This window comes from Phalacrocorax carbo, chromosome 7 (assembly GCF_963921805.1).
Source record: "Phalacrocorax carbo chromosome 7, bPhaCar2.1, whole genome shotgun sequence".
NCBI classification, from domain to species: Eukaryota; Metazoa; Chordata; class Aves; order Suliformes; family Phalacrocoracidae; genus Phalacrocorax; species Phalacrocorax carbo.
This window is the reverse complement of record NC_087519.1, coordinates 41,252,660-41,279,444: the sequence shown is the minus strand read 5'-3', so window position 1 is coordinate 41,279,444 and position 26,785 is coordinate 41,252,660.

Below are 26,785 nucleotides of genomic sequence, written 5' to 3'. Positions count from 1 at the left end.
CATAGGCTTTCCTCAAGTTAGTGCTTCAAATCAGAAAGCAGCATCACCCTTTCACCTCTTGATATCCTGAGATCCCACACCTACACTGCACACTCCTGCTTATTCAGATAAGCCCCCTGCTGCGTAGGGCTCTGGAGGTTCGTCCCAGGAAGGTGTGTGGCTGTGTTCGTTTGTGTGTGTGCACAAGGGAGGGCAAAATCCCTTTGAGAGAAATTGCGCCATAGCCTAAAAATCTGCCACAGCCCTTTTTAGAGAGTTTCTGAAGCTGAGCTGAATCTGTTGGACTTTAGCAGTCTATTTTCTGTGGAGGGATCTTGGAGTTTCTGGCAGATACTCCTCAGTCCAGGCCCCAGGTGGCTTTCTGAATTTGTGAGTGAGAGTAAGGAAAGCATTCTCCCTCAGTCCTTGGCACAGTGTTTGCTACTCCTTGGTTAAAAGCATCCTTAATGATAGGGTCTGATAATACCATCATGAACAGGCTTTAAAAGGGATTCGCCAGGTGTAATGTCTCAAAGGTGGCCAGTCCCCTGAAGGTGTGTGGGGGTGTAGGCTGTGTGTGCGAAACTGAAGCGGGAGCACCCACAGCCTCTGCCTGAGGGTGATTGGGGCTGGGGCTGGGGCTGGCTGGCAGGCAGCAGAGGCAGAAGGCAGCTTTATAGCAGATTGGAGGCTGCAGAGAGGGACCAGGATGGTCAGGAGGGTCTGGTGAGGTTTGAGGAGGGGGGCAGTAAGGAGGGGGATGCTCTCCCCCACCAGCCTGGGCCATCTACCTTCAGCCAATCTCTTTCTCCAGCTGGCCAACCTCCTTCCCCACTACCCCCCTCTATTATGGGGCTGTCCCTGCTCTACACTGCAGCCCCTGCACACACCTCTGTGCACCTTGGGGCGGGAGGATGAGGGCAACCAGATTGCAAGGGGGTCAAGGGGGTGGCATTTCTGCTCCTTCTGCTTGTCAGGCAGTGGGCTACCAGTCCTTGACCATCCTTGGCCTGGCAGCAGGAGGAAGAGCAGAGGGTTGCATCCATAGGAATGGGCTTTTCAGGGTCCGCGAGCCACTTCCTTTCTCCTCTGGCCTAAGCATAGCAGATGATCAGACATTATCTACTTTGTCTATGTCTTCAGTCAGGACTCAGTACAAAGGCGATAATCATTCATTAACTCCCCTGTCCAGCCTTCATTAAAAAAAAGGACCTAGAGTAAGACTACAGCATATGGAGAGGTGGCTGCCTCTCTCCATTGTATATTTACATTTGTTGTTCAAGTTAGTTTTGTAGTTAAAATGGCATTAAAAAGAAGAAAAGTAAATATCTAGGCTTCCAAACACCAGGACTCTTTTTATCCTCAAACTTGCAAGGGAAAGGAAGATTTTTGCATGGAGGATATTTCTATTCCCAGTTGCAGAATCTCCAGTCTTTTCATTGTTTAATTCACGTGCATGCAAATGTAGGGATTGTGCAAGCCTTGGCAGGCGATGCTCTGGAAGTTGTTCCCGCTGCTAAACAATTCAAGCAGCTAGGTTTCATGGAGGTTGGCAATCCCTTCCAAGACTGTTGAATCTAGGCCAGGATTTAGGGCAGACCTGCATGGTGCTATTAGAAAGCATAGGTTGTGTGCAGTTAGCCTGGGAGCTGGAGAGCAGAGAGCTATAGTCCTGCCTGTGTCCAGTAGCTTTAATAAAGAAGCCCATTTATATTCATTACCGCAACCAAGTCCTGTCTCTAATCTATCGCAAGGGACACTACAAATATATTATTTCTTTGTAGTCTCAAAATGCTCAGATGGTTTTTAACCTTATTAATTCTAAACCCCTTAAATGTGCTTCTGAAGCAAAACTTTTAGCAATAAGCTTCCCAAAAAGTGCAAGATTTACAAAGCAGATTTATGGCTAGGTAGTGAGTCAAGTAACATTTCTCTCAGCATATCGTTTGCCAAAATTAGAGGAAATTCCCTACTTCAACTTGAACAGGGAGCATTAGGAACATCTACCGTGCTGGTAGATCAAGTCGTTAGTGCTCTAAGAAGCAAGACAGCAAAGTGTTAATCTACCTAGATGATTTTCTAATGGTTGTTGCATTTCAGGAAACCATAAAACTTTGTTTGAATTACGGAATGCTTCAAGGTCCTCAGGATTTCAGATCTACTATATGGGAATAAAATGGGCAATAACCTCCCAGACACAGTCTCTCCATTTTCTAATAGAAACAAAACCCCAATTCTTTTAAATGGTCAAACCACAAGCACATATACTCTGGCCCCAATGCAACTATGCGATTGTTTCTAAGTGTGCAAGTTCCATTTTAGTATTTACAAGTAAAAGATCCCTGGGTGTTTCAGAGATACCACAGTACATGGTACAGTACACATGGCAGTTTACTTCTCATGAAATAAGGCATACAGATGCAGAGGGTATAGGTATTGATGAATATAAAACTAGAAGAAGTCAGATCAGAATTTTTTTTTTGTCTGAAAATGATGTAAATATTCATTAGGTGAATAAGAAGACTCAATGTGACTAAAATAATATGCTACCAGGTTTTTGAATTACTAAGCAAACTTTTTGGTTACAGAAAGAGAAGATACTGTGTAGACTGGACTTTGATTTCAGCATTTGGTAAACAGTATAATAACGCAAATGTTTATATATTTTTCATCTACATTTTGGGGCCAGATTTTCGGTCAAGTTTTGGAGACTTATTTTCTGAGCTAAGTGTATTTTTTTGACTATTGATAGAGTTAGAACTGTTATGACTAAAACTTGTTTTTTTGGGCGAGTCAGAAAGGGTTTTAGATAGGGCCAGCTGGAAACTAAGGATGAAGGGAATTGTCTAACACCACGCCTACACTTGCAGTACTTAATTTTACAGTATCAGTAAAAGCAAAATTCTCTAAGCGAGTATAGAATTAGACGCCAATCAATGGACCAAGAAAAATGGCCTTAGAAATATCAGTGTTAGCATCTCAGAGGCAGTCATTCCTCTTTTCAAATTCTAGGCAAAAGGAATTCTAAAGTGGAGCCTTCTCCCAGCACCTGGGCCTGGGATAGAACATGTATATTCTGGCAATTTGGCTGAATACACCAGCTGAAAAATGAGCAAATCCACACTGTAAAATCCTGTAGCCAGACACAACAGGAAAGCAAAATCGTCTGTCTCTAGGCAGACTGGTACAAAATACAGTACAAGTATATATCTTCCCTAGACAGAGAAAGCAAAATTTGGATGAGTGTTTTCTCTATCTGCCTGTTTTTGACAATAGTGTTCAAAGTGACCAGGAAACACTTCAAAATAACACACAAGTGTTCCTCTGCACTGGCAGTTCCAGGGAGAAAGGATTTCCATGAGTCACAGTGATTTATAATATGAATCCATTTAAAGTACATTATATTTGCAACTTCTATACTAAATGGAAATTTATTAAATACAGTATGAACCAATGCTCAAATGGATTTATAATATATAATTACATAAATATGAAGTGTGTAGAAAAAATAATTTACAGAAACTTTGCTGTTAGGTCTGTATTTCTTTGAGGCCCCTTTATCTATTTTTAAAGCACTAGGTGTTAAAGTATCCACTCTCTAAATTGTATTCTGGCCTATAAGCTTTTAACTTGGAAATAGATCCATCTGCAACGAGGTCTGTATTACCTGAGAGAGAATCTTGTTCTAAATATGTATTGCCTTCAAAGCAATAGATATCATCCTTGAAGTCTGGGTTTGTTGATACTTTGTCAAATACTTTGAAGAAAGAAGTCTCAGGGTGCATTTGCAAACCTGGCACTTGGCAAAAAAGGGATTGTAAAGGCACAAACTAATGGAATATCAGGTTCTTGGTCTGGTTTCAAGTGATATGCCAAATGCGTGAGGGGTAAAACTGCTTTATTAGACTTGCATGGTGATTAAACAGAGGAAAGCCGAGGACACTGATTCATGTGTGACTTGCACAAAATCCATGGACGTATCCAGCTGCTCCATTCTGTTTGAAGGAACAGAACTGACCTCTGGAGGGAAAGGCAGGGTGTATATCTCTGCTGCTCATCCCCACAGACAGCTTTAGGCTCATCCCGACTCCCCACTGTCGGGGTGCATCATCCCCAGGAGCACCTGGTGTCACCTCCGGCCAGAAACCTCCTGAAGGCGCAGAATCCGCTGTGGGGATTCCCTGCTGCAGGAGCCCTGCAGACACCAATCCCCATCTCTTTCCTATGTGGAAACTTAGGAAACGATTGAAATATTTCTGAGGGAATTCTGCCAGATATTCATGTATCTACATTTTCTGCTCACTCAAGGGGAGCAGTGGTAACCAACGTACTAAAAGTCTTCAAATGCTGACAAATACAATTTAGCTTTGAAGGCTGCCAGCAATTCTGTGGTAGTAAATCCCATTTGCAATCAAAGGGTGAGTCATTAGCCTTGACATTTGAGAAATGGAGATTACTATGAATTTATGAAAAAGGTTCCCTAAAATGTTTCCTTAGCAACTGCTGCTGAGGAGCCTGGGACATCTCCCAGGTCCCTAGGCTCAGAAAAGCCGGCAGCAGCGGAGCAGACGGTTTCCTATCCTCCTGCTGTATGTAGTGCTGAGGGTTCACTATCTCTTTCCACTCAAGTCTCATCTAAGCAAGGAAAAATGGTGTTTTCTTCAATTCAGTTATCTTTACTGAGCTGGCTTAATGCAGCTGAAAATATTGCAATAGGCACAGCTTATTGTGCAACGCAGGAGACTGAACTGTGTCCTACACAGGGCTGTGGTCAGTTTGGTCAGTTCCAAACGTGTACTAAACAGAAGTCGTATGGCAGCTTGTTGCCTCCATACTGAGCATAGAATTTTATTGCAAAAGGGTTTTTGATAAAAAAGAAAAATACAGAAAGCTTCTGATTTTCCGTTTCTCTTCTGTTTCTGCAATGCTCTTAAGTCCTCTGTTTAACCTTTCCCTCACATAAATAAGAGTTAAACATTTCTTTTTATGTTAAGAAGATGTAGTGATGAAGACCTTCCGCCTTCAGGGAAACAACAGAATATTGGTCAACCTGCAGTAAAATTACAACCGTTGACAATATTATGTATAACTCAGCCTGTTAAATTAAGCTCAACACGATTCATTTGGTTAATTTGGAAAAAAATTAGTTTTCTCTTAGTCTAAATAGGATCCTTGACTGGCTGCCACATCATCAAAGAAAGGTGAGAGACCTTCAGATGGGTGTATGGGAAGGTGGGAAGGGGGAAAGGGAATGAGGGCATGTGGAGAGGCCTGGATGCTCCTTGGAAAGGCAAAAAGGGTATTGGCAGCAGGCAGCAGACACTGGGGGTTACGCAGAAGGAGGAATCTCTTGAATGTGCTATAACACCTTCTGTGTCTTGCCTCAGTCAGGTAGGCTATAAAACCAGAGATAAATCCCGGAAGAAGCTGGATGATTGCAAAGCCATGAAGGCATGCTCTCATTTCATGACATCTGCATAGACCAGAGCAGAAGTTTTCTTCTGGACCTAGGGAACAGGTCTCAGTGAAGAAAAGATGCAGCCACCTGCCTAGGACATATTTTATGCTTTCTTTTTGTTGTATTAAACTAATTCTGTTATTAAATGAAATTCTATTTTTCTGCTTCCAGCAGTCAACATTCCATTTACATGATTTCCTATGGTGGTAACATCTCATGGCTTTTCATGTATCTGTGATTTTTTTAAATTCTAGATTTTCCAAATTCAGTCCAAATCTAAGACAGACCATTAGAGGACCTAACAGCTTCTAAGGGAAACATTATTACTGGTTTAACCCACAATACAAATATTAGCACAAATCATAGACACGGTTCTTAGCAATTCTACAAGACTGCAGATTATTTGCAGGAGGGTGGTTCCATTTCTTGCCATTTTACAAAAAATGGAGGCTATTAATTTTTTCAAATGAAAAAAAGCCCTCCTTTCCTTCCTCTTCTATGAAATGAGACGGTCCCCATTTTCTATTGCTCCTATGCTGTCTATCCACTGAGAATGGCCTGTCATTCTGCAAACTCTTATGTATTTTACAGAGTCAACATTGCTATTCATCTCATGCAACTGCAGCCAATCTTGGCTGCCAGGTGAAACATGATGTTGAAACAGAGAAGCAGTCTCTAAGAAATACAAGCTCTTAAACTGTGAATGGCTTTGTGGATCAAAAATGCCATTTTGAATTACACCTGGAAATGAAGTGGAGAGTGGCAAAGTCTCCAGAGCACGGGTGCAACTGCGGGAAGGAGGAGCAGTGCCGGGGCAGGCAGTCCCACCCTTGCCTGCTGAGTATTTTGCAGGTCTGCTCTGAGTGCATCGGTTATGATTGGGAGCAGCTGCAAGCTCAGCCCAGTGCAGCGCTCCCAATATATTCCAGATGATGAATATGATGCAGACTTACTGGAAGAAAAATATATTTCTGGGGGAAAAAACAATTACTTCTCAAAGCAAGACAATGAAGCTGAACCGACGCTATGTGGGCATAAAATAGAACAGAACTTTGGGGCAATGGCTTTAACTTCTAATAAATCACCCACCTGGAGATCCTTTTGCAGAGTGAGTTTCGATGTATCAGACCCAAAATATTTTCAGAGTTACATAAAGTTGAAAAATTATGCATTTCACCCTTGATTTCTCCCCAAAGGGACAGATACTTTCCTCTGTCATAGCCTCTGAATTTCATGCTTAGCAGAAAGATGCTTTCGCCACTCTAAACAAGTGGGCTGTTTCACAGAAGTTATGCAAAAATGCTTAGAAACACCACTTGATACCTTAGGTTTCATTGGCTGAACCTTCAGGGGGGACTTGAAGGAAATTTGCAAAAACATGTCAAAAGTTAAGTGGTGAAAATCAGCTTAAATACCTAATTTTAATTTTGTTTGTGCTCTTTGTTGTTTCATTGTGGGGAAAGGGAAGAAGCTGTCTTTTTCTCCCCCGTCCTTTCATTTTGTTGGGGAGAAAATGGATGTTGGTGAAAAGAAGAGAGCTCTGGCAGGGACTGGAAAGAGGTTGTTTATTCTGTTTTGTTTCCTTTAAAAAGGGGCAACTCTTCTAAAACTGGTGATGATCCAGTTAAAGGGCGACTTGTGGGGAAGAGAAAAGAAAACTAATAGTCAGCCTCTAAATGACAAGTTTTCTCCCGAACAAAAGAGCAACAGGAGGCAGTGCAGGGGAGGGGGTGGTGGTGTCAGTGCCCGGGGTAACATCGCCAAAACAATGGCTGAAGAATGTGTGTATCTTTTGCCACTCCAGAAGCTACTGCCCCGGTGCGTTCACAGACAGCTGGAAGGACCAAACCTGACCCAATGCTGGGCAGTGTCTCAGTGCTACTTCTGGAGTCCTCCAAAGAGGAGGCAACGGCTGACTGTGGGTAACGCAAGCAAGAGGAGGACTGCCAGAGAGTCCGGCCTTGACTCTGAATGACCTGTGTGAATGAATAGCCCCAAAGCCCCTGTCAGCAAAGGGGCTTAAGGTGGAGTTTAACGTGATTTTAATTAAAGGTGGACACTGCTTGGTAATGTTTGCCATTCTCTTGCGTTGGGTTAACTGTCTGTTGGGAAACGCCACCCGTGCTGGATAAACTGAAGCGAGATGATTTTAAACTATTACGAGTGTTCACACAGAAGTTCATTCTGGTTTAGACTAAATTGGTTTTAATTTAAATTCATGTAACTTCTGTGTAGATGAGGCCTAGGGCTTGCCATTTTGCAGCAATGGTGAATTTGTAGCATATGTGCTCCAAATGGACTATCATGCAAATTCCCTTGGCATTTACTCCAAGTCCAGTTCCAGCTGTCGGTGGAGATGGAGGAGCAGAATGGACCACTCACATGGCCTCCCATGTAATGCAGATTGGATCTATTGTCAGTCAGATGGGCTGGTGGTGTGGGAGCAGTGTGAAGCCAGTTCTTTCACTACATGGTGTGTAAAGCAATGAGGCAGACAAAAGCTGGATTTAAATTGGGGAATATTTCTGCCAAATTTCATTCTCTGAGGCAGAGAAATAAAACATTTAATGCATCTGGCAATGTTTATTCTGTGCACAATGTTCTAGCCAATCATAAAAGAAAAGTTACGTGTGAACATTATCTAGAAACTTCATCATATTCTGAGGAGATGAGAGAGCATGATTCTGCCACGGTCTGAAAAAGTATTTGACTGAGAAAGGGGAAGCAGTCTGGCAAGAAAACAAGACGACAAGAGAAAAAGAAAAAAGGTTCTTTTCCATTATGTAGAAATTACCAGTTACAATCACAGCAAATTCTTATCTGCCACAAAGGCTCCATTTTGAAAATCCTCGGTGTCCTCAACGTCCTGCTCAATGGCCAGTGGCTTCCCACTTTGACTTTTTGCTGCGTATTGAGAGGAGAGCAAGATCTGAATGGTTGGAAAATGCACATGCTGCTCATGCAGTAACTGCATGTGCACAAAAATAAAAGAATTTCTTGCCTGTGCACAGTGGGTATCTATGCCGATAAGTGGACAGTAACTCTCATTACATGCATATTGTCCCTTTGAAGATTTGGCCCTGAATTCTACTGGTGAAGTTCAACTTGTATTTTCCATTCCTTTTTCACTGTATCCTCTCAGAAGTTTGTGCTCAAATCATCCATTACCTTGACAGAAATAGAAGACAATGTTAAAAATAATCCAAAGAAATAATACTAGATGATTTTTAATTACAAATGATTGAAACAGCAAGTATCAGCTAATGTGAATGAAAACATAGTTGTGCAATCCAAGTAAGAAGAATGTCAAGAATAACAACTCTGTAACTAGATTTGGAAAAATAAACAATGCTTTCCTTTTTACATAATAAATGTGGTGTGGGTAGTGAAAAATAACATTTTAAAATGCTGTAACATGTTTTTATTTCTACTGGTTCAAAATAGCATTTGCTTCTTGAAATTAAATGGAATCCAGTTCCAGTTGAGGTTCTGTCCTTTCAGAGACTAGTCTGGTACAAGGTAATGCATTAATGACTACTCTATTGATATTGTAATTTTTCTGGTATACGTAGAAATTCTCATATTGCAAGTTGCCGAGGCCCTTGATATTTCACAAATTGGGGATCATTAAGAATGTTTTCCATGTCAGAGCTATACTAATTGTGACTGTGTTGATGACATCCACCATTCTACTTAAATTGAAAATCGCTGCTTACTAAAGAAGTTGGACTCTGAGCTTAAGTCCTTGGTGACTGATTTGATTAGTCCATTTGAGTGAGAATAGGGCAACACAGGGGCTATGTTAATGGAACTTAAACAATAGGCCATCACTAATCAGAGACCTCAAGGTTGAAGTGAGGTTAATTGTTATGCGGGTGGTATTTGAAAAGAAGTGTTGACTGGTGTAATGCACTATGGGACTGGAGTATTTGAACATGCAGCCCTAAGGCCAGAGGTTTTGTTTAGTTTCCCAATGAAATTTAAAGCTACATTATGTACATCTCTAAACAACAGCCTATATGCTACTGCCTTTTGATACATCACAAGAGCAACTACTAATTGATAACAGAAATGAGCCCGCAGGCATGACATTCAGATCCAAATCTGGTACTGGATTTAAATCCCTTTCTAAAGTTGGTGAGGTGGGAATTGGTTGAGTTTTGATTAAGCCCTTCTTGAAATGCACATACAAGATTCATATGACTGCCCTTGCCCCAAAAGTTTAGGAAATTCCAAATTCAGGGTTTCAGTTTATTCCTAGAGTGCGCATTTGGTGGAAACATATGAGCTGACAGCTACAGTGTCTTAATTCAAAAACATTTTGGCATAATTATGGAGAACTGTTATTGATATCGCTGTGCAGACATGGATTTATACCTCAACATGAGTGCCACGAGTTACAGCTAGTTCTCTGAGGAAATGCAGCTCGTATGAAAAGATCAGTCTTTCGTCTATCCAGAAACTGTGAACCTGTAGAGACAGATGTCTCAAGCTTTCTATGTACTTTGTGAAAATAACCTCATAAAGGACAGAAATTCTTAGTGATCCAACTGAAAGGGAGTCTGCAGACTTGGCAGACATTACATGTACTATATACATTAGATTAGCCTGCAATTCAGTGCAATAGAAACAGTTCTTGTAAACTGGACCAATACGTGCTTAGGCTCCTCGCAACCCTATTTCATGTGGTTCACAGGATTTACTTTTAATTAAATAGAGTTTGGACCTCTGGGTTGAATGTCTCCACTGCACATGTGATGTAAAATTTCCAGAAAGGAATGTATTAGCTGTGCACTGGAAGACTTGCTGATGATGCAGTCCTCCTTCTGGTTTCAACTCAAGTACCACTTCGGTGCTGGAGCACGGCTTTAGGCTTATTTTTCCTCCAAAGGAATCTTGTTTGCAACCACAGACTAGTGGGTGAAACTCCTCTGGCATTAATGCTTTCAAGGAAATGAATGAGAAGAAAAACAACCAAATTTGGGGGGTGGGGGGTGGGGGGTGAGGGAGGGGGGAAAATTCCAAAATCACTCAGAAATAAATATGGCAATTTTTTCTTCCAAAATGTGGAAAAGAATGACAAAGGCAAGGGGACAAGAGGTGGTATAGGTGGGAACAAGAGACTTTCTGACTTCTTTTTTCTTTTCCTATCGATCAGCCATTTTTTTTTTCAGAATCTGTTGCACAAATCCAGTCAGGAAGCCAAATTTTCCATTTCTGTGCATGTACAGTGGTATGGGAGGAGGGGTGGGGAGAACGTGCCGGCACACATAAAAATCTAGTACGAGCATGGGAAACATAAGGACGTTTTAACACAATCACATATGGAATTTACAAGGTCCTAAGTCATGAATAAGCGCCTTATTCACAGGAAGCCAATATTTTGATGTATTCCCTTGGCAGAAACAAAATGATGGGCAAGAGATGGATAGACACATAATACACACTTCAGTTGTCCTTTGCAGTCAGTGCTTTTCCCTAAAAGGAATCTTTTCTCTATTTTCATTTCTTCTATCTAAATAATCACTTCTCCCAAGCATACCCAACGTTAGCAAAGTCTTTCCAATGTGATCAGAAGTGTTACTGGGTGCTGTAGATAGAGCAGCTGGGGGCCTTACGAAAACCAGTTATTCAAAGTCTTTTAGGATAGTATCCCACACACCAAATGGCTACTTAAACAGAAGTTTAATTGCAGCCCCTAGGGAAGGATGGAGGAAGGGTCAAATTGTTAGACACATGTGCTTTGTTCTTCATAACAAAAGCCTTCAAATATAAGCAATGAACTGAAAAATTAAATGAAATTTTGTTTTGATGTTTTGGATATCTACTATATAGGAGCAGGGGCACACAACAGGAAGCAAAAAGCAAGTTAAAAAAAGCAGTTTGTTATCTATTGCACTGTATTTATTTCCTTTAAAAACCTCAGCAGTGTGCAAACTACCTGCTTATATTATACTCTGGGCAAATTCAGGGCTCGGGGGTAACCTGGTGGGGATTTGTTTGCTTGACTGTTTATTACTGCAGCTATTGCAATGTTTCAAAAAAAATAACTTGTTTTGGGTAACGTGTGTAATCTCTACACTTCCACCAGGACAGAATGTGCTCAGAGCTGTACAGATGCAGAAATAGAGTCCTATCCTCAGAGAGGCAAATGTTCACAAAGGGAACCGGCAGCCGACAGGTGGTAGCAGACAGTGGTTTTCTCACTAAGGATCAGCTCAGCCAGAGTGTCCTAGTGAAGAATTGTCCCACTGAAGTCAAAACAGTGATTTCTCAAATTCAAATGAGCTTGAAAAATGCAAAGGAGATTTCTCACTATGTGGAGGGACTTTCCTCCTGAAAGAAAGAGAGCAGAACTGAATCTCCTGTCTCCTGAAGACACAAAATCCTTCCCCCCCCGTAATGCAGGTGGTAAGATAAATGGGGAGGAAGTGCATGTGACAGAACAGGTGGTTTGTTCTCATTAGCAATAAATCTTCTAGGTCCACCCTTTGCTCTGAAAACAACCCTTCCTTTCCATTCATATGATCTCAAGATGAGGGTGTCTTCCTTCTCTCTGTTGTGTTAATTAGTAGCTGTGGATTATCATTCTAAATATCATTAGGGTTGGAGTTTCCTCCATACCTTCTCACTCTGCCACAGGTCACTGAGGTGATTTACAAGCCATGGGGGATTCAGGAGGACTGAGGTCAGCTTGGTTATCCAATCAAGTGCCACTAGTTGAACAACTATGGAGATGCCAGTTACATCTGTTTGGAAAGTGTTCTGAATTCCAGTCCCACTATTTACGCAGTTCCACTCCTTTGGCTCTGAAGATGTACGAAAACAAGTGTTAACCATGGCAACTAATGGAATAAATAGACTTTCCCTGGAACTCAGAACTTTCTCACTTTATAACATACAACAGCCCCAATGCCATAGCCTGAATTCAGAAAACGTCTGTAAAGAAATTCCTGTGACCAGCCTCCACAGGGGTCCTTTATTTTAAGTGCAAAATTTAGGTTTTAAGTTTCTGTCTCAGTGCTTTTACTGGTGTTCCCCTGGCAATGAGTGTGGTATCATCTACCATTGCTGTGCACCACGACTGTTTTCATTGAAGCCCACGTCATTTCAGCCTTTAATCTCACTCAGCTTTCAGAGCTGTGGATATCCGTCTCTTTGCCAGGAATGGCACTTGGAGCTATCAATTCACTGTCTAGATCCATCTCATTACACTGTGTATTCCAGCCTCAGCCAAAACTCCCATGGGATTCAGTGGGAGATCTGATAGTGCTGACAAACTACATGGCTTGGCCCATGTGCTCATGCTGGGAAGGGCGACAAGAGGCGCATTACATTTAACATCCTTACATGAAAGAGGAATGCTATACTGTATATGACCCATGCCAAAAGTTGTGGTATCCTTTCTACCTTATTTTCTCCTGCAAAATCTTCAAAATAGATTAATTTCAATGTTAGAGGCACCAGAAGTTTATTAAAGGATTTATTTTAATTTGGGGATAATAAAAACTTTCAGTAGTGTTAAATCTTCTAAAAAATAACAGCAATTTAAGAAAAAGCCAAGCTCTCAATTTCCTCAGCACACTATTCACCAGAGCTTTGATTCATTGTCCAATGTCAGTAAAAGCTTTCAGATGTTTTAACTAATGAAATACAAAAATTATTCTCTGATCCAGATACACTTTGTGAGGCTGGTTTCAGCTAAATCATCTTTTTTTTACACCACAATCAGTACAAGCCCAGTAATGAAATAATTTTTAGCTGATGAACTGTATTTGCTGTTACTTTCTTCTGTCTGATCTGTCTGTGTTCCCAGGTAGCACAAAACCTGTCACACTATACTAAGCAAGGCAAGTTTAAAAATCCCCCCCAAACTACAGAGTGCGGTCTATACGATGATTTAGGATTTTCAAATCAGCCTTCAAAGATACTGTTTATATCCCCGAATTGCAATCTGTAATTTAAGCGAACCTTTCCCCGAGGTGAAGTAAACTCACACTGGACAGCAGACATTACTAAACATGCCAGCTTGCCTGCTATATGGCCAAAGTGTTTATTCAACAGAAGCTTGGACGACAGCCACCACATCAATGTCACAGCCTCTCAGCACATGTGAAGAAAATACATGTGATACATAGCAAATTAGGTGTCCTGCTCTAGAAGGAGTGGAATGGGATTGATTTGCCACTTTTAGCAATGCTCTTTTACTGTCAGCTTGGCTTTGAGAAAAGCATTAAAGATTCTTGTCACAGATGTTTCTTTCATAAACTGTTGTGGGAGAATGACATTCTGCAAAAATGGTTTACTACTCTGCTTTCTTCTCCTGGGAAAACAAAGTGCGCTAGTCAGCCTAGCCAAATGGGCTCAAGGAACGCTCTTCAGTTATACCACAATAGCATTAAGGATCATGACATTTACAGAGCTGATCTTAGAAGCTCTCTTGGCAAATGTACAGTGTAGAGGTATTTATCCAAAGTGTGTGCCATTGATTTTTTTTGTCTTGCATTAGTTCAGTGGGGTAAAACTGGCCGGTTGGGTGTTCAAAACAGAGAAGATAAAAAGGACTGAGCTTACACACCCTGTATTAAGTGAATGGTTCACACTGCATTTGCGTAATTAATCACCTTTAAACAAAACAAAACAAAAAAAAAAGAGAAAAGAAAAAAAGAGGGAAACCTACTACAGTAGTTAACATAAGAAGCCTCATGTGATTTTACTCTAAGTTACTGGATTGCATAAAATGTAGCCGTGAGATGAAATCACTTTTTAGATCACAGAATAAATCTTTGATCAAGGAAGCATATTTTTAATTGCTTACATCTAGCTGAGAGAGATGGGGGAAGGGAAAGACAAAGAATCTATTATTTTTAGGTCATAAACTTTACTTGAAAACATCTTGAGAATGCAAATTTTCTTACTAAAAGTCAAAAGGTTTTGTATGAGTATTTGCTCTGCCGTAAAAAAGAGTTACTATAGCAACAGCAACATCATATAGAATCTATGACTTGTAAAGCAGATTCTAGAGAGAACAAGTAATCCACGTCACATTAATTTTCATACTCTATATAATGTTAAATAAGCAAAAAACCCCTATAATATCCAGGTTTTTCTCATTTTGCAATATTTATTTTAAAGCAACCTTTTTTTCCCCACACAAGCCTATATTTGCACAATAGTTTAATTGGTATAAGATTTTGGTTCTTCAAATGCATCTTGTTGTCCTCCATACAGGTCTCTGAGTTACTAAACTAATTCCTGCTAGACTGAAACAACACTATGGAAAAATGAAAGAAATTCTAAGTTTACTGCAATTATGAGCAGAATAAGTACTTTGCAGAAAGGACCGTCCTGTGTTTGAACAGCTCCTACCACAGACCTTGGCATGTGATGGGATGTCCTGGGCTGCCCAGAAATAATGCTGCTGGAGCGGGAGCGCAGAGAGAGCAAGCAGAGATTTGCAGCTCCTTTGCTCCTCTTTTCCTAGGGCAGTACTTAAACAAGATTGTTATCATCTGTGCCAAAGTGTGTGAGGCTTGTTATATAAAGAAATGTTTTCTAAAATAGGAGGGCTTGTGAGGTCAGATTTTGTTTTGGGCAACAGCAAAGACAATCTGTAGTAACTGCAGGCCTAGCAGCAAGTAGGCAGGTGAGCACTAAAAGGTGGGGTCTTAATTAGCATGGTGTTGTACAGGGGTGTGATGAGTTGATGAGACTTGTTTTTGCCAGTAAGACGTTCTAGTGCTGTTGTGGTTTAACCCCAGACAGCAACTAAACCCCACACAGCCACTCACTCACTCCCCCCTGGTGGGATGGGGGAGAGAATTGGAAGGGTAAAAGGGAGAAAGGTCGTGGGTTGAGATAAAGACAGTTTAATAGGTAAAGCAGAAGCCGCGCATGCAAGCGATGCAAAACAAGGAATTCATTCGCTCCTTCCCATGGGCCGGCAGGTGCTCAGCCATCCCCAGGAAAGTGGGGCTCCATGACGTGTAGCAGTTACTTGGGAAGGCAAACGCCATCACTCCAAATGTTGCTCTGCTTCCTCCTTCTTCCCCCAGCTCTATACGCTGAGCATGACATCATATGGTGTGGAACATCCCTTGGGTCAGTTGGGGTCAGCTGTCCTGGCCGTGTCCCCTCCCAGCTCCTTGTGCCCCCCCAGCCCACTCGCTGGTGGGGTGGGGTGAGAGGCAGAAAAGGCCCTGACTGTGCAAGCCCTGCTCAGCAGGAACTAAAACATGCCTGTGTTATCAACCCTGTTTCCAGCACAAATCCAAAACACAGCCCCATACCAGCTACTATGAAGAAAATTAACTCTATCGCAGCCAAAACCAACACAGCATCCATTAAAAAAAGTGGTGAAGCACAGGTAATTCAAGGTTTACAAAAGTGAAAAATTAATGGAAGTTACTCTATCCCTGCCCCACCAGGTGGGAAATGCCAAAGGGACCTCACTGTATTCCAGCTTCCAGCACTGTGCTGGTCTCCATCACCATCTCTCTCAAAGACTATCTTTCTTTCTACAAGCTGATGTGGTTTGTTTTGGTTTTAAAGGTACTGCCTGGTGTCCTAGAAATAGGACAGTAATAGAAAGCTTTTATTTAATTTGAAGCTGTGACCATGTGGTCCTGTCATTATGAACACAGTTATACTGAAAATATATGTTTTAGTTTCTAAGTTGGCTTGATTCCCAGATTGCAATGTGGTAAGACTTTTGATTTGAGATATTAATCAAATGACAAGAATTTCATGCAAGATTTGCCTCTATAGAGGGTCCATGTAACCTATATCTTTCTTTTCTACACCATTAATATATTCAGGGCTGCCTTTTTTTTCCTCCATCTAAATGTCAACAAGTCTGATTAAGTGTAAGCAAGAAATTAGTGTTCCTTCTTCAGTAGTATCGCAGTGCAGGGGGACTATCCAGAGAAGACCGTATCATCACTTTTTTACAGACTGTTCCCCAAAACCAGCATTTCTGGAATTCTGTGTCAGCTCAGGACTGACTTTGTGACTGGGGGAATTATAGTTCCCTGGCCATAGTCTAGAAAATACACCCTTGGCCAAAGAATTCCCAAGTTCCACAGCCTGAAAATCATTCCAAAACCACTCATGAAATAGTTTCAGTGCATGTTGACGTATCTCCTAGGGAGGAACAGCAAACAATAGGCTGCATCCTCCCCGCGTCTGCACAGGGGGAGAAAGAGCAAAACGAGCGTGTTCATTACTCATGACACAGACATGCATGAGATAGCCGCTGACACTGTCTGACAAGCTGCAAGTACCCCACAGCACATGGATTGGGTCCTGCATGACTTTGCCATGTGAGGACAGACACTACCACTCACTCGCTGGTGACCTGGGTGCACCTGGCATTGTATGTGGCAATGCACCACCCCAGCGCGGGGCACCTACACCTTGGCTTTACTCCACCGCCTTCACATGTGTTATGGGAAGTTTAATAAAAAATTTCCCAATGAAGTGCTGAATGGTTAAAATATGGTACATGTATTTCATGTGGGGAAAAAAAAAAGATAAGACCTGGTTACTAAGCAGACTTATCTCGTGACATGGGTGCTGTTATGCTGGATTTCTGCATGAATGTCAGGAGTTGCATCAGGCTCTAAAAACTAAGCAAACAAAATGCTAACATACTCCTGTTAGCAAAACTGGAAGGAACTGGATCACTGTTCAGAAGACTTTTTTCCTGCCACATTTTATGATTTTTTATATAATCTCCCCTTATCTATGCATTCCCATTTCCTCAAAAAATCTTTGAGGGGGGCTGTCTATCTTAAAATGTGCTTGAAATGATTTTGTTAAATCTGTGATACAACAGAGACACTGTTTGTCTGAAATTCCTTTCCTGGTGCTGCTATTTTGACAGGTAACAAAAAAGGGAGAAAAATAACTATTTAAAGGCTTTTGAATGATGTCATCATTGAAAGTAGTGTGGGAGCATCTAAAATAATCTCAGTAATGATATCTCCTGTCTGGTTGCTTTTCTTTTATTAGTTTATTCCATATTGCCAGTTTGTCTTAAGATTTATATTTGGTTAGTACTTAACATGTGATGTTGATAGAAAATTTTGATCATCCATTTAGAAAAATGGGGACTAGTATTAAATAAAGTAAAACGAACTCTGTGAAAAGAGTAGATCCACAGATGGTGTAAACTGTCTTTAATGAAGTTCATAAATGTGAATTAAAGTCCCAAGTGGCTGTGTAGTTTGACTACATTCATCCCTTTTTTTGTCTCTGAATGCTTATTCAGGAGGGATTTTCCTGAAGGTAACATTCAGAAACAAATATTCTTTAGATGAAGGCCCGTATTCTCACATATTTGCCTGAAGATGATGTCTTGTAACCAATTACTCATTATTAGATGTTCATGATTTATTCATTTTTAAAAATTTTCCTTCTTGCAGCCTGTCTACACAAACAGCAGAATGTGAACTTTAAAAAATACATTGTGAAAAAGGTACAAATACCTACAGGTTGAACTTTAAAAGCTATGCAGTTGCAGTTGTTTATATATTTACCGCTGACTCAGTGAAGAATAGGCTGGGGGAAAAATTGCCTGTGCATGATTTTTTTTTCAAACCAGAATGAAAAAGAGATAAATATAGCTAGCTGATAAATTGTTCACAATGAATAATGTAAACATACATCCCCCTCAACTGTATTATCTTCATTGTTAATGAAACCAGATTTCAGTTTTTTGTCAGTATGTGCACCTTTTGCTTTCCATAAAGCATTAAATGGCTGTTGAGTCTAATGGTAGCTGGAGAACTAACATAAACTCACAAATGATAGACATCTATGTTGCAATGAAAAGGTCCAACCAATTGATGAGTGGGCATAATGCCATTCAAACAGATGGGTCTGAGCATCAGCAGCCAAAGCATCAAGTAAGACCATCAAATGGAGATGTTGAGGCTGGGTAGATTTCACAGCCAGGAACATCGAATGTTAAGACTGTGTAATTAGCAGAATATGACACTATTAAACCAGCTCTGGGCTGGATTAATTCTGAAAAATCGAATAAATACCTTCCACATTATGGACAGGCGAGCCTGAAAGGATGCCTGCCTTTACCAGGATATGACAGATGGAAGTCGGGATTTCCAAGTCAGGAGTTGGAGGTTTCACTTTCCAGCAGATTCATAGCACAATGTTGTATTTAGGTATTTCCAAGGCTATATAAGGGCAAACCCTTGTTTGCCTAAAATGGATGACATGCTACTGCTACGGAAGAGGCTGCTTTCCACATGAAGGTCCCGGCTAACAAGAACAAAGCTCTTCCTCCTGGCTAGCATTTGCCAGGCAGAATAGCATAGTGTCTGAACACAGCTTTCAGTGATTAAAGGTTAATTTGCTACACATCATAATTTAGTCATCCAATAAGAGAGTAAAAACAAGAAAATGTGACTTTAACTAAATAACTTGTGAAAATTATATCTGATAAACCTTACAGGAATTCAAATTAGATTTCAATTCCGTAAACTTGCTGCCCCAGAAACTATGAATTACTCTGCTTTCCTAACACAAAACAGATCTTCTATGAGATTAATGGGAAATGTGCATTCTTTATAATAACTCACATTTCATAAATTAGCAGTGATCATATTCTGTTTCCATTGCATGCTTAGTTTGTATCCCTCACAGAAACAGAGAGAAAAGTACTGCTCAGATACTGGCCAAAATGGCAGAGATGCATGGTTGTTTTGCAAAGGCCACCTTGCCAGGGTTTTTTCTTGGAACAGCAGCTTTGAACTTTGTTTGTGGCACAAAAAGAGCTTTCCTGGAGAGACACTAGGAAGAACAGTCTGAATGATACCTCCCTCTGCTGCACTGTTTACTCTCTAGCAACAAATCCCAAGGTCTTAATGAGCGAGTTATAGTGAAACCCAATAGGAAATCGCAAGTGGTAAACTGAAGAGTGCTTTGAAGTAGAAATATAGTGGCAGGAGAGTGTATTGGTCAAGCTGGAGGAACCTGAGCTGCATGTACAGTCACAGAACTTCAGTGTTGTTGGAATAGCTGAGGCATGATGGGAGAGTTGTGTGGGTGGTGTACTGTGATGGATGGGCACAAGCTCTTCAGGAGAGGCAGGCAGAGAAGACCAAGCCAGAGGTCTGCCCGAATGTGAAGCAATGTGTCAGATGAATGGATATCCTCTGTGGGATGGGCAACAGGCTGGGTGGGAGTTCAAGGGTCAGGATGAGAAGAGAGGTCAGCAAAGGTGTCATCATGGTGCATTGCAGACCAACCAGTCATGGTGAGGGGGTGGATGGAGCCTCCTTCAAACAATTAATGGAAGTCTCTGTATCCCAGACCCTGCTTCTTAGGGAGGCCTTCAAGCACAATGACATCTGCTGGAAGGCCAACAGTCAAACAGATTTCTGGAGGGTGTCAGGGGTAACTTGGCATAAGAAAAAAACTTTTTCACTCTGAGGACAGTTAACCTTTGGAACAGATTGACCAGAAAGGTGGTGTGGTTTTTGGAGGTTTCCAGGATGTGACTGGAAAAAGCACTGAGCAACCTGGCAGCTGACCCTGCTTTGAGCCAAGTGGTGGGCTAGAGACCTCCTGATGCCCCTTCCAGTCTGAATTATTCTGTGGTTCTAATTTTTATTGTAGCACTGACTACTGAGATTTCATGTGTGATTACTTATGTCCTTCAGCTGAGGAATGGGGAGAGCATCAGCTCTGTGCCAGGTGCAGTTAAGTTCTGTTGAGGTGGTCATGTCATTGATGCATTTATACACCAGTAAGGGTGGTGGGTCCTGTCTGAGAGTAGTGGATTATTTATTTCAGCCAGGCTGAGATGAGGTTATGGCAGACCATGAGCTCCAAGTACTACCCCTCTTGGCATCTTTCCTGCTGTATGCACAGTCCAGCTAATATAGCCAGGAAGAAGTATTTATGTTAGGCCTTGCTGCTAAGTTTGGAAGGTGCACTAATGAGTATGATAGCACATGAATGTGAGTGCATGGTAGGAGGGTATGGAAGTGCAGGTCAGAATCCAACATTTTCTACATATCCAGGAGATCTGTGTGGTGCTACACAGAAAAGGAAGAGGTTTCAGGCACTCTGAGGTTTAGAGAAAAGACCTCCTTTTCTCTTTAGGACCAGTTCCTTATAGAAGGTGGTCCTCTGGCTAGAAAGTGTAGCCAGACCAACAGATGAGTCTTCAAGAGGCTTGAAGGTCCTATGCTGCAATGGATACTTGTCCTGGCTGCCCAGAGAAGTTGCTGAAGGATGAAGGACATGAGCTACAGTGAGAACAAAAAAGGCACTGTCATCAAAAACAGCAGCAAAAGGCAAAAAAGAGAAGTTGATTCCTTTTTATGTTTTAATGCCTTCCTCCTCCTCCCCCAACAGTTATGTATATCCTTAGTCATTTAATAGGCTTATAATGTCACCATGGGAAAGCAAGATGATATAGCCACAGTGAACATTAATAGACCACTAATCACAAAGCAGCAAGAGTTTGGTTGACCTGGGGATATTCCAGCAAATGGTGAACATTTAAATTTTTCATTGTTTATATGACATTATGTTCACATATAATTTTCAGAAGCAAAAGCCAAGTCCTGGTCTGGCCCTAGCTGACCTGTTGAAAATGAATTAGCAAGGCTGCTTTCAAAGGTAGTTTACAATCTAAGGTGCGATGTGACAAAAACAAACCTAGCACAGCATGGTGCAGTCTTTATGGATGATGGCATGTTAATATTAGTTTTTCTAGAGAGTGGAATTTTGAGAAACCCCAGAAAATATTTTATTTTTTTAATTTGGACTACATTTTTTATCTGGGGTGGGTGGAGTTGAGGTGGTGAAGGTTAACCACTCTTATTTTTTTAATCCAATAAACCAGTCCGAAACATCCTGACAAGAGTATATCATTATGGTAACCATACTGCTGGGCACTTAACCTTTGGCTTTCTATTTCACAGTCTACCCTAGGTGTAGTGATATTTTCATAATATCATATTACCTAGATTTATCTTCTTAATAGCTGTAAAGCTTGATCCCATCCATTGTAAGTTACGCTAATCATGAGGTTTCTTCAAGAAATTCCTCAGCTGAGTTATGTGAAGTAGGCAGAATAAGGCAGAAGGCTAATTCGTAGAAGTTTAGAGAAAAGGGAAAGCTAATACTAATATGCAACATATCCAAGGTTGCTTTAGCAAGTGTACTTGAAACAACTTTTCTTTGGCAGGGTGACATATGTTTTAAACTGAAATATTAGTAAAGCCAGCTTTTATTTTGAGTAATCAAGATGCAACACAAAACTCCACAATTTCTATCTTCTCAAAACCTTAAACACAGTTTGCAAAAGGTGGCCTAAGGTCTTCTCTGTTATACTGCCACATTTCTGTTGAAATCCTCAGTGGAGTTTCTACATAAGCTGTTTAATATCTGGTATGTAAAAAAGTAGCGCTGCCCTTCACTTTTTCATTAAAAATATCCAGCTGCAGTATGTGAGGTAAGATGTTTGTTGATCTTTGTGGGTTTGGGAGAACTACCTTACCAGTTATACTCATCTGATGGTATCTGGCTCTATTTCTGGGGGCTGCCCCAGGGTTAAAATCACTGTACCGCGTTGGTTTGGTTATCCCTGCCTTTGCCTTCCTATGACTCACCTGCCTTGATTAAATTTACTCTTCAGGACGCAGCTACTTGTAATGACACAGTAGCTTCTCCAACACAAAGACTGCCTTTTGTAAATGTTTAGCCACAAACACACATAGCTGCTCTATCACTTCAATCTTTAACACAAAAAGTGCCTGGCTTGTATTAATGGACCTATAACAAGCATGAAGCATTGTACAAGCAGAGAAACTATTTTCTATGTCTCCTTCTTATTATTTCATTTGAGCTAAATAAAAATAGGGCTAGCAGATGAGTTATTCATATGAAGGTTGGAAGAAATATCACTTTTAGTTCCAGAACCCCTGCAGATATTCACGAATTTTACCAAAATATTTTTGTAGATTCCTATTGTTTTTTTTACTTAAAAATATGGCAGAACTGAATGAAATGGATAGGTCTCTTTCAAGAATAAAAAAAAATCAATTTCATTGCCCAGCATGTAACATTTTTCTGTGTGTTTCAAATATGCTGTAAAACTAGATCTCCATGTCTTTTTAATAGAGAAACTTAGCACTTTGAAAAATCGCAGTCAAATATGAGAAGACTGTTGATGATTCAGCTTTCTATAGTTATACTATTATGATATTTTTCTACTTTGTTTGCATTGTTTTATTTTCAGCAAGTTTTGTTTTAACTGCGGAGTAAATACAGGCTTTCCAGAATTAACTCATGCTTTAAATCAAATATGGAATAAAAGCCATATATACAAGGATGTAGGTATATATGGCCGTTAAACAGATAAATCCCTTCTGCCTTATGTGGTCCAGAGCTTCAGGCCAGGATGACTTTATGTTTCCTGTAAAGGTTATTTAGGCTTACTAACACTTTTATCTGAGATCTGATGTATCTTCTAACAGGAAACAGCAACAAGCAGGGAGAAAAACTCCTGAAATTATTGATTTCCTTTGTTGGATACTCCCCCGTAGGAACACCCCAATAACACCTCGTCTAGCAGAATCTGCTGAGTCCACCCATGGTCCATGTTAGGTGCTGCATTTGGACATTGTCCTGGGTCAGCTTGTTATGGCCTTTCTGTCTAAAGCACTCTTTGTACAGTAGTCTTCAGAGTGGAAAACATGCTGTTTATATAATGAAACAGCAGCTATTAAGTTTAAATGTACCTGGAATTAGTGATACCTTCAGGTCTGAGCTCATATAATAATAGTCTGGTATCTAGGGAAAGCCAAGAGTAATCATACTTCTTTTTAAAATGTAAGTATTTTAGAAAGTAAAACCAATTTCAGTAAAAATATTATGTTTGTACAACCATACTTAAAATTGTTTTCCTGAATCCATGACCTGTTTTATTTAGAGAGAGACATCTATTATCTGCTGCATTTTGATCTAAAACTTAGTAAGTGGCACTAAACAAAGAGCATATGCCTTCACACTTCTCATGAAGTTTCTTTGAACATAAGCTCTGTGCTTACAAGGGGTAAAGATGACATTCACTGAATTTTCTATGCAAGGCATAAAGACTCACTTCAAAACATATTTAGTCCTTCATGCAGGCATGTCCTATTAAAAAAAAATAAAATCCAGGGTTTTTTCATGCTTTTAAAAGGGGTAGTTAGAGCAATTGCCTGGATACTGAGTCCTGCCTTAACCGAGGCTGGATAACAGTAAATACAAATCCCACCTCATTATCCCTGCAATGTCCTCCGAGCTGACAAAATATTATCCAGGAAAATGTGGGCAGCCTTCACACCCACTCTGTCGTTGGCTTGGCTGTGTCTGCCAAGAAAAAAGGCTGCTCTCGCCAGCAGTGGTATAAGAAGGCCTTTGGGAAACTGTCTGAGACTGCTGAACTTGCTTTCTTTTGGTCGTTCTACCCTGTATGACCATACCAAACCCTAGATTCTTAACTCATCTGGCCTCTGGGCCCAACAGGGATTAAAGGACAAATAAGATGTTCTATTTCTTGTTTTTTTGAGGTGAATCTTGTGGTGGGTGCTCAGTTAAGAGTTTGTTTTACCTGAACAGCTGCTGATACTTAGCTGGCTTACAGGTTATTTTTTTTAGCTGTCTGCCTGAGCATTTACTGTAGCCATGTGGTTTCATTTTGTGGGCTCTGGGCCACCTGCCTGGCCCAGTGCTGGACAGTACTGGGCTCTCCAGCCTTGGATGTCTAGGTTGACCATCCTCTGTGAGCTGCCTGGATGGCTTCATGCTGCTTCGTGTAGGACTGCCTGGACTTTAGATGCTCTGGCTGACCATCTGCTCCATTTCCCTCCATCAGCAGCTAATTTATTCAAACCTGAAGTAAGCCTTGCTTTGTTTGTAGTTTCTCTTCTATTGTGGCTTTTTTTTCCACAAAAGGAAAAGCAGAGTATCTTCTCTCATCCCTGCACTAATTACTACTAGCCATTGCTCTAATGACTGAGAGAATGGAAAGAAGCTGCTCTTTCAGTGCCCACTGAGAAGAAGAGGTTGGGTCCCATTGCTTTAAAGAAGAGACACACAGGACATGTCCCAGATAACATCCAACATCCTGTATTCCACCAGCATGTCTGCCTCTTAGGGTGTAGTAACTGTAAAAGACAGACAGTTTGATTTAGGTTCTTGTACCAGAACTCAATGCCAGTAGCAAAAGGTCAGTGGGATAAGAACCAAAAAAGGAATCAAACTCCATATCATGTTTTTGTGGAGGTTAAGTCTACTGATAACTTCTAACGTATAATACTCTATGTTGCATTTTACTTAGTACCCTGCCAATTTTACAGAGAAAACCATACCACTGTGTAAACCTGGTGAAGCAGTGAATCTGCATTGTGTTCAAACTCCCTGTCTATGAGCAGAGAGGTAATAACTCAGGGTGAATATGTACACATCAGCCCTTGGCCTGTTCTGGATCAAATGACATCTCAACAGTACAAATTTTAAAGAGACTGGATGCCAGATCTTGTATCTAGATTTCCAGGATGTCAAACTCTGCCTTGGAAGGCAATGACAACGAGAGACCCAAGGCCCAGAAAACCACCTCTGATTACGTTCAGTGCCATGCACCACAGCTGTGGCCTGAGGTATATAGATCAAACTAAAAGACTGCAGTTCTCTGTTTTGTCTTAGGGTCTGTTAACCTGCTACTTGGAATATTAATCTGTTATTGAAACCAGAGGATATTAAATGTTAGCAGCAAGGAATATAGAGAGGGGCCAGAGCTGTGAAATTTATATAGGAAAGAAAAAAGGAATTTTCCAAGTTTTAGCTAAGAGGCCTTTATAATGAAGGACCATATATCTTTTACTGTACAGATCATCATCCTTCTCTTCCTGCAATAAATTTCCAACATCTTACAGATACAGAAAACCCATGCTGTATATATGTAAGGATTTGCTTCCTGGATACGATATTTTATTTTATCTACCATTGATCAAACTGTTGAGATTAAGTGAAGCTCCATGAAGGTAGCATGGAAATATGAACGTCACATCCTGAGACCTGAAATAGAGTTCAGTCTTTTTTTCTTAGTCACTGTTTTCCTGTATTTTTTCTTCCCCAGAGGAAGTGGGTTCACTTGAAGTAGGTATTTATTATACGGCCCGATTTGAAAATTTGACTACAGCGATAAATCAAGAGACAAAAGGAAGTTTTGGGCAGAGGTGCTCAGCATTTTTGTTCATAGTTAGAACGATGCATGACTGCATAGATCTTCCCTTCCCCTCTTTTGCAATCAGATAATATTGCTGTAATGAGTGCAGCAACCACTTCCACTGCACTGTGTTACAGCATAGGGAAGGCTCTGTATATATGTTTATTTCCAGCTTCTAAATGCCATATAACTTAAAGAAACAACCATGACAAGGAAGTCTTTTTGTGGACAGACAGTGGCCCCAGACTGCAAACAGAGGAATGCTTCTACCAGTATACATTTAGTTTTGTGTGTAAACTTTTCAAGACCATTTCAGACTAATAGTCTGAGCTACTTTACCTTGGAGGGTATTGTCGTTAAGACTTAACTCACTCTGCTAATAAATTACAGTGATGTAGCAGCTTTTATGTCAAAGGATCCTGAAGTGCTTTACAAACTTTACAGTCCATACATACATGAATCACTTCACCCACTATTGAAGTATGGCCAGCCCAGGGATGAATTGTGGCAGCTGTTTAACAGCACACAGCAGTACAACACAATGGGTTTAGGAGAGCAAAGACAACATGCTCTCCCAGCGCCAGTCCAAGTAATTCAGAGGGGTACTGGAGAACACCTTGGGAGAGAAAAGGAAGGATTTCTCCCTTATGGGCCAGTGCAAGTGGTCGTTACTTGACTTTAGTGCCTGGGGTTGGCTCTACCCCTCTGCACAGACACATCTTGTACCAATTCTTTTGCAAGAATTTCCTCCATCCTAACTAAAAAGTGACATGTCTGTAAACAGACATGTAAGCATGTAAGGTTTTGAAACTAGAGTTTTGCTATGCAAACTGGAGCTTATCAGGATTTAGTGCTGCATCAGTATGGAAAATACTAAAAATAAGCAGTCTTGGTTTAGGTTGTTTTTGCAATTGGGAAACTGAAGGGAAAACATCAGTTGCACTCACAGACCATATCTGCACATCTACTTGAACAGGACCCAGATCTTTAAAGAGTTAGATAGGAAATTAATTTATTTCCCACTCCCTTTCTGGTTACCAGCTGTCCTCCTAACATAAAGTGATGGTCCCCATAAAGGCCTTCTGAAGAAACAAGCAATT